Genomic DNA, 16,857 nt, shown 5'->3' on the forward strand with positions numbered 1-16,857 from the left:
TGGCATACAGTAGGCACTTAATATAAACATTTATTGGATTGGACCCTGATTTTACAGATGAGGAAACTGAGGCTCCAAATGACCCAGGTAGTAAGTGGCAGAGATAGACCTAGAGCTGAAAACCCAATTGTCTGGCTTTTTACTCATAGGCCACACAAGCTCTACATGGCTTGGCTGGGCCCCTACTGCTCCGCCAACCTCAGGCTCTGTATCTGCCTGGGTTACCTTCTTTCTCTCACCTAAATAAATAGCCCTTGACCTTCAGCTCAATAACGAGGTTCACCTTTACACTGCATACACATATACGTACGTGTGTATATATACACACATGTGTAATATACACACGTGCAACACACATGCGTTTTTCCCCTTTAAATAGCCCAGCATTCGATTTGGAGAATCTTTAGATTATCTTAATCTAAAAACAAATTTCAAAAAAGTCAGGGCGAATGCTGACAGGCTCGATTGAGCCATCCGGCCCTGAGCGATGGGCTGTTTCTCCTGCTCCTTCCCTCCCTCCCTCCTCCCTCCCTCTCTCTCTTTCTCTCTGCCAGGCTCTGCTCTAGCCAGAGGACAGGGAGGGAAGGAAAGGGAGAGAAGGGGAGGGGGAAGGGAAGGTATGGAGAAGAGACAGGAAAGAAGAGGAGGAAGGAAAGAAGGAGAAGAAGAAGAGGAAGAGGGAGGGAAGGAGGGAGGGAGGAAGAGGGAAAGAGGAGAAGGAGGGATCTGGCTGGGCTGCCTCTGGAAGCCTCCTTTTTGTCAGCTTGCCTACTTTACTAGAGGAAACAAGGGAGTTCCCCTCAGCTCCGATGAAGGTGGCTGAACTCGGCAACCGCAAGGAATGCGCCGTTGCTGGTGCTGGGAAAGATTTATCACCGCCTGGGCCTGGGAGCTCTGCCCAGCCTGGCTGGCCCCTCTGCTCAGTCTCTCCTCTGCTGAAAGATGGGAGGAAATTCTTTGCCCTCCAAGGATGGGGAATCTCTTCTTGCTCACAGGGTGCCCCCTCCCATTCATTCCCTGGCAGTTCACTGGTCCCCTGGGCAGCCTTAGGAGGAGGCTTCTTCCCACCACTATCTGTCCAATTCAAAAACTGCCCTGCCCCAGCTCAGGGGAGCTGGAGCCCAGGAGACCCCAGCCTCCTCCTCTCCTGGCCATGCACTGCTCTTGGAACACGCCCAGTCCCAGGCAGGAGGCTGCAGAGGGAGGAGGAAGGGAAAGAGGGCAGGCTGGAAGAGGAAGAAAGGGAGAATGAAGAGGGAGAGGAAAGAACAGGGAGGGCAGTGGCAGAGGTAAAGGAGGAAGAGGAAGAGAAAGGAGGAGGAGGAGCCTGTTGGCTGTCACCCAAACAAGCCCAATTAAAACATTAAATACAAGAGATGTGAGTCTATAAAACCATCGGAGCCTCTCAGCTTTCTTGTGCAGAAGGAAAGAAGGAAGGAAAGAAAAAGAAGGAAGAGAAGGAAGGAAGAAGGATAGAAGGAAGGAAGAAAAGGAGGGAGGGAAAAAAGGAAGGGAGAGAGAGAAGGAGGGAGGGAAGAGAGAAGGAAAGATGGAAGGAAGGGAGGAAAGGAGGCCTATCCTCTTAGATGCAAATAGATCACACTTAACCCACACTCTGCCACATATAGCCAGACCTGATGGAGTTTATGAGAGAGACTAAGGAGGTTAAATTGTTTCTGACTAGGTGGCTAATTAAAGGATTTATTTTGCAATGGCAGAGGCCCCATAACTCCTGAGTTACTGCACAATAAATGGGCTGGAGGTGTGTAAAAGAGCCCCCAACCTCACATGCCCAAAGGCTCCAGCACCTGCCTAGCACCCAGTGGACCCTAACCCCAGGCCAGCCTCCAACAGATCAGCAATCAGACAAAAATGAGGAATAGGCTTTCCAACAACAACAACAACAACAACAACAACAACAAAATATATCATGTAGCTTTACAGCTTACATAGAGCTTTTTAACCACAAAACCCGGTGTATAGTAAGTATTATTACTCCAATTTTGAAAGAGACTTCCGCATTATCTTGTCCAATTTCCTCATTTTAAAGATGAGGAAATTGAGGCGCTGGGAGGAAAAATAATCTGCCCAGGGTCATACGTTACCTGAAAAAAATGAATGTTGAAAATTATTTTTCCATGTAATTGGAAAAAAATAAAATACTATTTACTAAAAATAAATCAATCAAGTTTAATGATGTTAGAAAAAATCTAAGGACAGAAAGAAAATTTTTAAAAAGTGTCAAAGGAGGGATTTGAATCCAGCTCCTTTGACTCCACAGCAAGTGCAATAGGAGGATTTTATACCCAGAAGGACCCTTGGAGATAATCTAATCCAACTCCCTCATTTTTTGGATTGAAGAAAAAGAGGTTCAGAGAGGGTGAGCAATTATTTCAAAAGCCACACAGTTGCAGAGCAGCTAGGATTAAAACTTGGTTCTCCAGACTTGTAAAACCAGTCATCTTTCCACTTTATCTAAAAACAAGAGCTCACATTTCCATAGAGGTTTAAGTTAACTCTATGACATAAGTCTGTACAAATACTATTATCAGGTTTTGTAAATGAGGAAACTAGGTTCAGGGCAGGCCACAAAGCTCGTCAACCGGTGTTGGTTTTGAACCCTGGTCCTTCTGACTCTAAATGTGGTCCTCTTGTCATTTATAGGGATAGGGACAGGGACTGGACCTATCCTTTCATTTGTCTAGGGAACATCTGGATGAGGAAATTCACCTCCTCTGCAACTTATAGTTCGAGAGAGTTTCACTTGTAGCATGTTGCAAAAACTCCTTTTGGTGAAGGTATAGCTTAGGAGCATAAGCAGTATCCAGATGACAACTCAAAGCTACAGCAAGAGAACTGCCTGTCTGTCAGGGGTGGCAGGGAAGGTCTCTGCAAATTCAATTTTCCTTTTCATCTGAATCCCTGAAGGCTTTGGACCCACTCGAGACCTAAGAGTTCGGGATCACTGTACACTCATTATTAACTCCAAGCTCTCCAACGCTTCCTGGAATATGGCTTAGGGGGAATGAGGAAGCTCCTACATAGGATTGTCTTTACCCACACACAGGATCACAGGATTTAGAGCTGGAAGGAACCTTAAAACACAGTGTTAGAACATTTAGAAGGCACTTCAGAATAGAGATTATCATTTAAAGGCACGTTAGGACAGAGAATGTCAGAGCTGGAAGAGACATTAGAACGTAGCTTGTGAGAGATGAGAGGGACCTTGGAGATGATTTAGTCCACTTCCTCCATTTGATAGATAAGGAAATGGAAACCCAGGGTGTAGAAATGCCCACGATCACATGGCTATAAAAATCAAAGCTAATATTTGAACTCAGGTCCTCTGACTGCATTCAATGTTCTTCCCACTTCACTCTCCCAAAGTATATGTCTGTATATATGTTTAAAAATAAATAAAAGGACTTCTTTTTTCTTTCTATACATTTGGTTCTAAAATCCCAGCCACCCGCATTAACAATGTTAGGAAGAATTATAAAAAGAAATCAAATTTTCCATAGCATTTGAACGCCATTAAAATGCCAAACAATAAACTACCAGACTGCAAATTAGATCAGTGGAAATATCAAACACGTTGAGGTATAAAATCCATAATTGCATTTAACGCAGGGCCTCCCCGGGGAAAGGCTGCTAAAGATCATCACCACCCCACATATGAGAAGCTATTGACAGAACGATAAAAATCGACAGGCTAACCAAATAAACACGGCAGGCTTCATTAAATATTCAGCAACGGAAATTTGACTATCCCGGGCCTCCCCCCACCCCTCCCCTCTCCCAGACCTCCCCCACTTCCCTCCCCTCTTCTCCCTTCCAGCTGCAGCCTCAGCATTGTGAGGGTGACAGCAATAAAGCCACCTCATCGCCCCCCCCCCCCAACACACACACACACACACACACACACACACACACACACACACACACACACACACAGAGGCCTCCGTCAGCCACCACACCAGCCCTACAAGAGGGAGACAGGGCTGCTGGGAGGGGCAGGGCTAGAGAAGGAGGGAAGCAGGGAGGGAGGATGAAAAAGGCAGGCAGGGAGGGAGGAAATAAAGGAAGGCAGGAAAGAGGAAAGGGTGGAGAAAAGGAGCAGTAGGAGGAGGGAGGGAGGGAAGGGCTAGAAAGGCAGAGGGAAGAAAGGAGAGAGAGAAAAGGAGGAAGGAAAGGAGAAGGGGAAGGAAAGAAAGGTAGGCTTGAGGGAAGTGAAAGAAGAAAGAAGAGAGAAAGGGAGGAAGGACAAGGGAAGGAGAAAAGGATGGTGAGAATAGAAGCAGGAAAAGAAGAAAGGGAGAAGAGTGAAAAAGGAGTGGAAAAAGAGGAAAAAATGAAGAGAGGGGGAAAAGGGGAGAAAGAAAGGAGGAAGGGAGGGAAGGAGGCATAGCCAGGTTCTGTCAAGCATAGAAAGCATCAATATATATCCAGGGCCTCAAACAGGATTATTATTGTTCTGCATATATTATTAGCATTTGCCCCAGGAATATTTGACTTTGAAGTCTTTAATTAGGTCATTAAAGGGTAATTTCCACTATAGTTTTAACTCCTATGAAGCTGAAATGTTTGAGTTTTGTGTCTTTGCAGCCTCAATGAAGGGGTAAAGAGGGTGCCATTACTTCAGACGTTTGAGAGCTGTAAGGGCCCTTAGAAATCACCTAGTCCAGTTTGCCTCCTTTTATAGAAGGTAAATTCAAGAGAGGAAGTGACTTGCCCAAGGCCACACAGAATGTAACTAGCATTGGCAGGATTTAAACCCCGGTACGCTGACTCTAATACCTATGCTCTTTTCTCTACACTATGTCTTTAAAACAAAACAAAACAAAAAGGTAAGAAGCCTTGTCCTTGCATTCCTTCCCTCCAAGATAGATAGATGTATGAGAATGCTGCTTCCGTCTCCACCCCCCACACCCCAGCCAGGAGACGTGGGCAGCCATCCTGGACTTGGCTTCATTGATGCAAGGAGCTTCCCCAGCCCTGCTCCTCCAAATCATCAGTCTTCTATCCGACTACCATGCCCTCTCTCCTACTTCCACCCACTCCAGGTGCAGGTTCCCCCAACCTAGGCTCTAGGGCTTAGTGGAAATGTTAAAGAGATGTGAACCTGAGCAGACTAGATTGTGAGGTTGAATTCCTGGCAAAAGGAGATTTACCTAACATCAGAAAATGTCTGCTATCTTGTAAGTGCCTGTGCAAGGGGAGATAGACACTCTCTTCTCCACCTCTCCTTGCCCTCTCAACCCGAGGATCATCCACTTCTGCTATATCTTCGTTCCTTTATCTGGTCCCTTGTCAAACACACCAGTCGACATATGCTCCTGTTACCAAACTCACAGAACCAGGGAGGCAGTGAATGCAGTGGAAAGAGCCCTGGATTTGGAGGCCACACCTTGGTTTGAATCCTGAATTTCAGCGAGTTGGTTGTTAAATATTTACCAGCACACCTCTGAAAGAAGTTTAGTGACCATCATCTAATCCCTGTCCTTTTGAAGAGGAGGAAACAAAAGCTGAGAAGTACCTTGCCCGAGTATACTCAGCTAGAGTACTTCACATATATGAAGTCATTTGATTTTCACAACAATACTAAGAAATAGGTAGTGGTGATAGCATTATCCCCAATTTGTTGTTTTACCAATTAGTGGTAGCTGACTCCTCGTGACCCCATTTGGAGTTTTCTTGGCAAAGATGCTGGAATGGTTTGCCATTTCCTTCTCCAGCTCATTTTACAGATGAGGAAACGGAAGCACACCGGGTTAAATGACTTGCCCAGGGTCACAAACCTAGTAAATGTCTGAGATCGAATTCGAACTCAGGTCCTCCTGATTCTAGCCACTGCGCCACCTAGCTGCCTATTCCCATTTCACAGATATGCAAACCGAGGCTCCGAAAGAGAAAGTAATTTGTCCAAGTTACACATAGCTACGAAGTGACAGAGTCAGGATTTGAACTCGGGACTTCTTGACTCCCACATCAATGCTCTTACCATATTGTTTCTGAGAGATTCTAAGTACAGACCTCTTTCTAATACATCAGACTTGTATACACAAATATACACGTGCGCACCCTTCTTATTTATGTACCCGTATGCAAACATACCCCACCCCCCCGGCCCCCTCCAAATCTTTACATTTGGAATCACTAGAACGTAGATTTGGGGTCTGGATCACCTGATCCAGTGCCTTCATCCTAAGGAGGAGGCCCACAGACCTATGGTGCTCTTCCAGCCTGCAGGGAATTTTGCTTTGGAAGGTCTGGGGCCCCTTCCACCTTTGCCAAAGTCCCCAGGCGGTCCCCGGGCTTGCCTGACGCGACGCCCGCCCCAAAGCCTGCTCCAGCCCAGGTGTCCCTGTTGCCGCCAGCAGCGGCTGCGGCGGCGGGTGACGGGGCGGTGTTGGCGCTGCCAAGCCGTCCAAGGACCAAGCCCTCTTCCCCACTCCCTCTCTGTACCTACAGGCTGCAGTGGGAAATTAAGAAGGAAGACAATGTATAATGCATGCTGTGGAAGCACCCAATAGGATTAGCCACCTCATCGGCTCTTCATGGAGAGAAAGTTTATGTAAATGACTGATGACAGTATTATTGTGTGAGGAATATCAATGGAGTAATTACAGTTACAGAGCCGCTGCTTCTCTGCTGCTCTCCGCCGGTGTTAATTTTTCACAGCGCTCCCCTGGGATACATCTCAGTGTTCTCCGAAGAGCAGAGCTAATAATCGGAGCTCAGAGCCACTGCTGTTGAAACTCGCCCTGAGGTCTTTCTGAGCAGACTGCTAAACACTGGCTGTCTCCCCGGAGAGGAGAGAACAGAGATAAAATGATTAAAAACTGCCAAATTGGCCTGGCAATCACTTGGCTCTACTGTCAGCACAGACAAGACAAATATCGGTGATTTTTCTCTTCAATGCCTCCCCCCAGTCCCCCACCTCGCCATCCCCTTTCCTTTTGTGAGCTGGAGAGCAGGGATGTGCAGGAGGCCAGAGGCGCCGTGGGGAGGAGGCAGAAAGGGAGGGGGGCGGCCCTTAGACGGCAGGGCCCTGGGGCCAGGGAGCAGAGCTGGTCCAGGCTTAAGCAGGGATTCCCGAGGACCCTAACCCTGCTGGAAGTCTCCTCCTCCTACAAACAAACTCGACCTCTGCAGCTGGGGAGAGTTGCGTGCTCAAGCACTCCGACTCCTCCTGATCTGTGGGGGCCTGGCTCCACTGAACTGATCAGCTCAAACCCATTCTTTTCTGCAGGAAGGAGGGGAAGAAGCCCGGCTCTGAACCATGCCCTCTGAACACTCCTTTTAGTGCGCCCCAGCATTCATGACATACCCTTAATGCACTGCCCTGGGAATTCCTTACAGTGAGGGCATCCTCTCAAGCATCATGGAAGCATAGAATGTTAGAACACAGAAGGTTTGAACAGGAAGAGATCTTAGAATACAGTAACGAAAATGACAAGGTAAGAAAGCATAGAATGTCCATTGGAAAGGACCCTTGAGATCATCCAATTCACCTTTGGCCTCAATTTTACTAAGAGGGAAACTGAGATCCAGAGAGAAAGTCATCAGCCTAAAGTGCTGAATGTCTGGCCTCTCTTTTCCCCACCCCCACCTGAATATCACCAAGGCACTCCAAGGGGAGGTTTATGTTTTGTTGAAATATGGAGAAAGAAAGGAGCATGCCCAGTCTTCCTTCCCTTTGAGGTTAGCTTGGAGGAAAGGAGCATTCGAGGCCAGAGTCCTTGTTACATATGTCTCATCTCTCCTTAGTCATGTTTATAGTCCCATGGCAAGCAGGTTGGTGCTCTTGGGTCCAGAGCTGCCTCTCAGGCCAGGTCCTTTCCCTCAGGCTTTCCTCCCACTCTTGGCCCCCCACGGGCTTTAGCCATAGGGCAGCAGAATTTCCCAGAGAAAGGTGATGACTTTTCCAATGACCACCCCATATGAGTCTAGTCCAGGGGGTGTATGGCATAGAAGAAAAGGCACTGGGTGTGGAAACAGAAGACCAGGGTTTGGGTCCTGTTTCTACTACTGATTATCAAACCTTGAGCAAGTTACTTTCTGATTCTGGGTTTCAGTTTCCCCCATATGTAAAATGTTAGAGGTGGAAGAGATCTTACAGATCATATGATCCAATCTCCTTTACTCTATGGTAATATAACCAGGGAGTCCTTCCAGTCTTGCCCTGGATGAAGCTGTGGCACTGAGGTATCTGTAAATAGGAGGGAAGGGATGGGGTGTGGGGGTGGGGGGATCAGAGGCTGTGATTCATTCAGGGAAGACACTCCCTCCTCCATTTCAGTGTGAAAAGTGGGGCTAGTCTGTTCTCTGTTGGGGTCCTAGGTCAAACTGGAGGATAAAACATGGTCTCCATACCCCACCCCCACCCCTAAGGAATACTGGACTGATAGAGTCCAATTCTGCCTGTGACCTAAGTGTCTCTGAACCCTGTCCCTCCTCCTTCCAATGTGCCCTCCCCCTCTACTACTCCAGGCCATCCCTCAACCCCCTCCCTACTCCCAAGCTCTGCTCCAGGGGGAGGAAGAGAAAGCAGTCAATTGCTATCCACCTCAGGGGATGACACCAGATCATGTCATCCATCAGCAGGCCCTGCCTGCCCATAATGGAAATACAAAGAGGAAACCCCGACTGAAACCCAGAGGATGGTTTCCAAGGCTGGTGCTGGCTTCAGGGAATGTATGTCAAGTAGACAGTTTGTGTAACACCAGCTTCTCCATCCCGCCCTGCCCCCCATACATGCACTCACATCCCCACACACCTGGCGCTGCCTGTGGGGCTGCAGAAAGGGCCCATCCCGGATTTGTTGTCTGACAGCCTCCATTGGGATCCCAGCTCAACCCACTTAACTGTGGATCAGCCTCTGAGATGCACTTCACCTCAGGCCCTTGTTAACTTATCTAAGAAATGGAAATAATAATCCTCTCCTCGAACTCCTTACCTCACACACGGACGGTAGTGGGAGTGAGAAATTGGCATGGAAGTATCCACTCTTATTAGTAACCTGTTGACCCACAATTTGGGCATTTGCTTGGCTCTATTTCCACGAAATTTTCTGGACCTGTTTATCAGCCATTGGTGACCAGGTTTTGGGAGCTAAACTATCACTGACTAGCTTTGTGACCCTGGGCAAACCATTTCCTCTCTGATCCCTCTTCTGTAATATGAGGGAGCTGGACTAGAAATCTGAAGTCACTTCTGGCTTTAAATGTGATGAACAGAGCAGGGGTATATCATACCTCAGCCGGATGTGGCATCAGGCAAAATCAAACGAGTTTCCAATTTGGACACTTCTTACTAACTGACCTTTGGTAAGTCATAGTTTCTGAACCTCTGTTTTCTTGTGCGTAAAGTGGGTGAAGAAGACTTGCAAACCTTAAAGCACTATAGAAATAGGAATTGCTTATTATTTTTGTGGTTGCTGTTTCTGTAGAGGAGTGGGCAGTCCTGGCACCTGAGACTTGAGCATCCATGTCCTTCCTCACTGACCACACAGCTCAGCGTGGGCTGGTGAATAGGAAGTGGAGTCAGAGGAGGGGAGGCACAGCCTGTTGCCACTGGAAAATAGATTTTCAAGTCTTTTTACTGAGGAGGTAGCCCTCGAGTTCTGCCCTGGGCTCCCTTGGTCTGCTGTCCTCAGCATGGAGTGTCCCTAGAAGACAGAGGAGAGGAGTGCAGCCCGGGGGGAAGTAGTCAACTTGTCCATTCATCATCTCCCTCACACCTGGCAGCAAGGGTGCTTTGTAGACACTTTGTAACTGTCAAAGCCCTTTACCCATCCATTATTAGGGAAGCAACAAAGTGTGTGTGTGGAGGGGGGGAAGAAGGGAGGCTGGGTTTGGAGCAGAGGATTCTGGCTTAGACCCCAGCTCTGATAACTGTTAGCTGTGTGACCTCCTTTGTGTTCTCTGACTCTCCTTTCCTCCACTGTAAAAAGACAGGTTTGCCTAATATGGAAGACCCTTTCCAATTCTAAATCCTATGGTCTCAGGTGCAGAAGGCAAGAGAGGTGACTCAAAATTGTCCACCTCTGACAGATAAGGAAACTAAGAGAGATAAAGCAAGGGTAAGTCACTCACCTGGGGCTGGTTCCGTGGTTGCTTGGTGCTAGAAGCAGAACCAGCCTCCAAGGCTCCCAGGTCCTAGTTTCTGACCCAGGGCTCTTAGACAGGTAAAAATGGATTTTTGCATACACTAATACCCATGCAAGTTTGTGCACACGTGCATACACGGACATGTTCATACATATATATGCCCAAGTATGTCATGCCATCTGGCCATACACCAGGAAACCAGGGCCTACCAGGCACCTTCTTCTCTGCTCTGCTCTTGTCTCTTTCTTCCCACTTGGAATAGTGACCCCCTAGGATGGACCTCCAAAGCCCATGACCACCTTCCTCCCAGCTTTGGAGCTCTGTCTTTGGGGCTGAATTGTCTGATCAGTTAGTGAGTGAGAAAAAAATTCATATAGCCCACTGTATCTTGCCAGCCCTGGACCATGGTTTGCTTCCCATAGAGCCATCTGCCATCTTACTGTGTGCCATGCTGCTGCTTGAATACCAACCTCCCTCCCACCCATTTCCTGTCTCCCTCTTGTTTTTGCTCTCAGAATAGTATTCACATCAACACTATCATCCCTGGGCTTCACTCAAAATTCCTGGGACTATCTGGACCAAAATGCCCTTCATGGCCACCATTCCCCTCTGTGTGTTGTATCATCCTATTCAAATGTAAGCCCCACGTGAGCAGGCACCATCTAACTTTTGTCTTTCTAGCACCAGTAGCTAGTAAAATGCCTGCCACATAGTAGGGGATTAATAAACGCTTCTTCACTCATTTATTCCTACATGCATACCCATGCATTGACACATGAGCACACAACTTGATACACACATGCCCAGACGTATTTGTGTGAACACATCCAAACACAAAGACACCTATGTCCACATATGCATATGCGGATTCATAATGTATCCAGACAAGCTGGACATATACGTATTGATACATATATATATGTACATTATATATACATACATATGTATTGATAACATGCCTAGGATAGAGCACTGAGCCTGGAGTCAGGAGTTCAAATCCCACCTCAGATTCTTACTAGAAATGTGACCCTGGAGGCAAGTCTTTGTTGTTTAGATTCAGTTATATCTGACTCTTTACGGCCCCTTTTGGGGGTTTTCTTGGCAGAAGTACTAGAGCGGTTTGCCATTTTCTTCTCCATCTCATTTTACAGATGAGGAAACTAAGGCAAACAGGGTTAAGTGACTTGCCCAGGGTCATACAGCCAGTAAGTCTGAAGTTACATTTGAACTCAGGTCTTCAGGCCCAGCACTCTATCCATTTGCCACCTAGCTGTCCCTGGGGGTGCTAATAAAACCCACATCCCCGGGCCGTTGAGATAAATAAGATAACACTTGTAAAAAGTATATAGCATATTGCCTGGCACACAATACGTGTTATGTAAATGCTTATTCCCTTCCCTTTTCTGTATGGACTAACAGGCAGAGACCTTCTCAATGTCGAATATAAACAGAATCTGAGCTGCCTCTCTCCTAGAGCGGCCTGGGTTGGCCTCCCCTCCCTTCCCAGATGCTCTTCCTCTGTCACACCACAGGTCCTCATGATTCAAAAGAGCACAGCAGGTATTACACCGATTAAATCGATCAGGAGAGACAATTTACGGCAGCAATAACCCCCCTGACATCTCCCTTGGCTGCAGTTAAACAGAGGTCCAGCAGACTCCTCAAGGGGAAGGAGGGGCGCCCTTGGGCAGTGGCAGGTGGGCAGGTAAGTCAGGGAACAGGCCTGCAGGCAGATGGACAACCTTTCCTGAGGGTCCAGGCTCTAGCAGTTCAGGTAGGTTCACTTTCCCCTTCGGGGTGGGATAGACTCTGCTGAGAATTTGCCATCTTATTTCTTTTTATCCTAGTTTCTTCACCAGCCTTGCATTTATGCAGTCTCTGACCTTGGATATGTAGCTTCCTTTGTAAAACGAATGGATGAACTAAATGGTTTTTAAAGTCCTTTTCACCTCTAAATCCTGTTTCTAGGAATGGACCTTAGGTCCTTTAAGACACAGTTCAGCTATGGCGCTGAGGCCACCATGCTCATCGAATAGCAGTGATTCCTGTTTCTATTTTATCCTCCTGGATAAAATATAAACTCCTCTGTTTTAACTTGGAAAGCCCTTCACAACCTGGCCCCAACCTACCTTTCCAGCCTCATTAGACATCACTTCCCACTCTGTACTCTGACTCCAGCCCAGCTGGCCTTCTCTGTCTGCCCCACATGCTACAGTCCATCTCCCATCTCTGTGCCTTTTCACGGCTGTCCCACATGCCTGTAATATACTCCCTCCTTACTTCCACCTCAGGAAGCCCCTTTCTTCTTTTCAGATAAAGTCCAAGCACCATCTTCTCCATGAAAACTTTCCTGATTCCCCCTCCCCTTTCTTCTCCTCTCCCCATTCCCTCCTTCCCCCAATTGCTAGTGATCGCTCTCCAGGGGCATAGTGGGCCCAAGCACCAACCAACCATGAAACTGGGCCTAGGCGAATCACTTCCCTTGCTTTTTATCTCTCTGGGCCTCAGTTTCTTTATCTGCCAAATTTTTCCTTTTCTGTTAAATTTTCAGTGTCAGTATGCATACTTTGGAAACTGGCAAATACTATGAATCACGGCTTGATTCATGGTTTAGTTGATTGTCTAGATTTAAGAAATTGATAAAGAAAATGTTAATGGTACAGATTAAAATTAAAAGTGTGTGTGGGTACACTTTTTTTTTCTAGTGAGCTAATTGTTAAGCATTTTCCACCACACCCTTGCCTCCCTCCCAAAGGGCTGTGTATATATTTATGTTTATGCTTGCACATTTTCTCATGTATTTGTAGTCTCTTCCCCCTCCCCATTAAGCAAATAAGGGTAGCTTCATTCTTTGTCATTGTATCCTTAATAAGCATATAGTAGATGCTCATAAATACTCATTGAATGGTTAACTTCCATGGGGCCTCAAATATCGTCCTCACAATATCCCTGTGAGTTATGGTGTGTTAGGATTACTGTCATCCTCATTTTATAGAAAAGGAAACTGAGGCTCAGACAAAGGAAGTGACTTGTTCACTAGTGACCAAATCAGTGTCGGAGCTTAGACTTGAACCAAGATTTTTACTCCAAGCCCAGGGCTGCACACTAGGCTGCTAATATGCAACCCTATGCTAATTGCCTCAGTCAGTATTAAAGGGGTGCAGGCACCAATGTCAAGTTAATCTCTGTTAAAGGGGGACAGGAAGCAAGACATTATCATTACCACTATCAACCTTACTTTTTTGGGGGGTAGTTGGGGGTAAGTGACTTGCTCAGGCTCACAAAGCTAGTAAGTGTGTGAGGTTGGATTTGAACTCAGGTCCTCCTGACTCCAGGGCTGGTGCTCTATCCACTGTGCTATCTAGTTGCCCCCATTATCATCCTTATTTAATAGTTTGCTATTATTAATAATTCAAGGTTAGTAAAATTCTTTTCTGATTATTATTCATTTTTACAGATGGGGAAACTGAGGCTCAGTGGAGACAAGTCACTTGTCTCAGATTACACAGCTATTAACTGCCGTAGTAGAGACTTGAACCAAGGGTTTAGCATCTCTCATTTTCCCTGAATTAGATAGGACTCAAGATAAATGTCACTCTTTGCAATGAGACTTGGAGAAGGAGCTGAGACAGCGGAATCCTTGGGGAAGGGAGCTACTCTGCATGGCAAATCTAGACCCTAGGGCCTATTTAGAGCCAGGTGCCAGCTGACTTCTTTTCCCTTGAGTCCCAATCTTGGGTGCCATGAGCAGATCCTGATAGAAAACAGCAATGTGGATTGTTAGACATAGAGTTTAGGACTTACAGAGTTAGCAAGACCTGGATTCATATCCCACCTCAATTAGTAGCCGTGTGACCCTAGGCAAGTCACCTGACTGCTCTGTGCCTCAGTTTCCCCAACCACATTGTCAGAATTTAGAACCAGGTACTAAGGGACCTGGGGGCCCAAGGCCTGAGCAGACCCTTCTTTTAGAATTCTACCTGGAGCTGAGGCCTTGCCTTGTAGGGGTAAAACTGAAGCCACTGAGTGTTTAGTTCCCACCTCAGGGCTTGGGGATAAGTGGGGGGAACTGGTGGGTGGAGATGTGCCCCTAATCCTGCCTGACCCACTGTATTAAAGAGGGTGCCTCAGCTGTGACAAAGTAGAGCTAATCCCGGGGAACGCCTCCTCAGCTCACTGGTCAGAGAAAGCAGCTTTTCCTAGAGCCGCAGTCCTGAGGTCGCTGACTCAAGACTCTGAGGCCCAGCTTGATGCCCTTCCTGCCCTCTCTTTGGCTAAGCCCTCTAAGCGTTGCTTCCCATTCTCTTCTTCTCCCCAACGAAGACCGATGGGGGGCAGTGCAGGGGGGAGAAGATCTGCTCCTCAGCCTCCTGAAGCACACTTGGTCTAATAGTACTTAGGCTTATACTAGATTCAATTAAATTCAACAAATGTTTACTAACTGGCTACCGTATGCAGAGCACGCTATGCTAGGTATGGCTGGGTGGGGGCGGGGAGGAGAAGAGAAAATTTTGATAAGACAATGGCCCTGCTCTCCTCAAGGACTACATACATGATAACTACCATTCTTAGTATTATTAGCATTAGTATTCTCAAGATTATATGATAAGTGCCCTAGAGAGGGGCAGAAAAAGGGTTCTGTGAGGTGCAAGGGGAAAGTTCATTATGGAGGGGAAAAAAATCAGGATAGGCTGCCTGGAAGAGATAGAGTTTGGGGCTAGAAAGAATGGGCAGAATCTTGGCAGGGGCACTGGAGGAAGGTGGGTATTTGAAGAAAGACAAGGGATGGAAACACAAAGCACATGCCACAAACATGGAACTCTGCCCAGTCTGGATGGAGCATATGGCATGGGGAGGACAGTAGTATCAGACAAGCATGGAAAGTGGTGCCACTTTATGAGTGGTGCCAGATTATGGAGGGCCTTGAATGTCAAGCAAGAGAGTTGAATTTCATTAGTATTCAAAATGAAGATTTTTGAGCAGGGGAGAGACTTAATCTGATCTATGCATGAACACAGGGAACACAGGAAGGAGAACTTTCAGTATTTGGAGAATGGCCTCATCTTGCCAGGCAAGCCCGCCCCTGCTTCTTTGGGGAAACTTCAGTTTCTTTCTTTCTTGAGCTTCAGATATGATACACACTAATTTGGGGTCTGTAGCTTTATGCCTTAAAGCAAACTAGTAACAGTTCACTGGCCCACAGACTTTCAGAAGTCTTTGGGCCTTAAGCAAAATTCTGCATTCTAGCCCCTTCTAATGCATCCAGAGACTGCTGACAAAATTGGCATTCTGCTTGGACTGGGTAGCCCTGGGATTTGGAGGTGGAGGGGCAGAGACTAGCTTCCTACTAACTTCAACTATCTCCCAGCAGAGTTACCCCATTGCTCCATGCTGGGAGAATGACCTCCCTAAAGGAGCCCATAGCTGGAGATTCTGGGAGGAGTAGCCCCTGCTCCACGCTGGGCTTCTTGCCTTCTGGAAAGATATGCTCCTTCCTGTGAACTTGAAAAACTGGAAATGCAGTGTAATAGGAAGAACATAGGAGAACCTGGGTTCAAGTCCTCATCTTGCCCCTGACTAGCTGGTTGACTTGGTCAAGTCATTTCATCTCTCTGGGCCAACCTCAGTTTCCTCATCTGTAAAATAAGGGGGTTGTACTACATGAACTTTAAGGTTCTTACTAGCTCTGGGTCCTATGACCCTAACGTAATCCTTGAATTACATTGAACTCAGCTTTGAAGGCTAGCTAAGAGGGCCAGAGTTATGGGCACCTCCCCAGCCATGGGACGGTGCCTGGTGGTAGGGGAGCCTCTTGGGAATAGGAACAGAGGAGCTGAGTCAAGTGACTGGTAGCAATATTCAAATGAATCTGTGATCTCACTGATGTGGGTATTCCCTCCAACAATGCATATCTCACCCCATCTAGGCCTACTCATCCTGTGTGACTCTTGTCCATGTCTTTCCATAAGGGAATCTACCCAAAGTGCTGGGAGCTTTGCTTGTTTTCTTTTGGCATTGAAAGAATTCCAGTAGGGCAGCAGAGGTGTCCCTTGGCTACCCCTCACTCTCATTCCACCTTATTTTTCAGTGTATACATTTCTTTGATATCTTTTATACCCCAAATCATAAAATTGGTAGCCATACTTTCTTAAAAAACAAAAAAAAGATGGCTGACATCTATAAATCTTTGACCTATAATCCTCTATTTGAGTGGAGTTTTTGGTCCACATAAGCTGGAAAATTATGGTCCCTAAAGGAAAATCAATCAATAAGCATCTATTAAGCATCTACTATATGCCAAGAACTGTTCTAGGCTCTATGAATACAAATAGAGGAAAGGAAGGGAATAAGCCTTTATATAGCACCTATTGTGTTCTAGGAACTGTGTTTCACAAATATTAACTCATTTGATCCTCATAACAGTCCTGGAGTAGAAGTGCTATTATTAATTATCCTCATTTTACAGATGAGGAAACTGAGGCAAACAGAATTTACAAAAGGTCACACAGCTGGTAAGTGTCTGAGGCTAGATTTGAATTGTTTTCTTGACTCCAGGCCAGTGCTCTATCTAGTTAGAAACATTATCTGCCACCAAGGAGCTTATATTAAAATAGAGGATAAAATAATAATTGCTAACATTTACATAGTGCCTACTATGTGCCAGGCACTGTGTTAAATGCTTCTCAATTATTATCTCATTTCATTCTCACAACAATCTGGGAGGTGGGTACTATTATTACCCTCA

General features: G+C 46.5%; 1 protein-coding gene across 1 annotated transcript in view; it reads right to left on the reverse strand.

Annotated features, from left to right (window-relative positions):
- Positions 1 to 16,857, reverse strand: part of LMX1B (LIM homeobox transcription factor 1 beta) — a 181,263-nt gene that overhangs the window by 118,503 nt on the left and 45,903 nt on the right.

This window comes from Phascolarctos cinereus, unplaced genomic scaffold (assembly GCF_003287225.1).
Source record: "Phascolarctos cinereus isolate Bilbo 61053 unplaced genomic scaffold, phaCin_HiC Scaffold_2;HRSCAF=192, whole genome shotgun sequence".
Lineage (NCBI taxonomy): Eukaryota > Metazoa > Chordata > Mammalia > Diprotodontia > Phascolarctidae > Phascolarctos > Phascolarctos cinereus.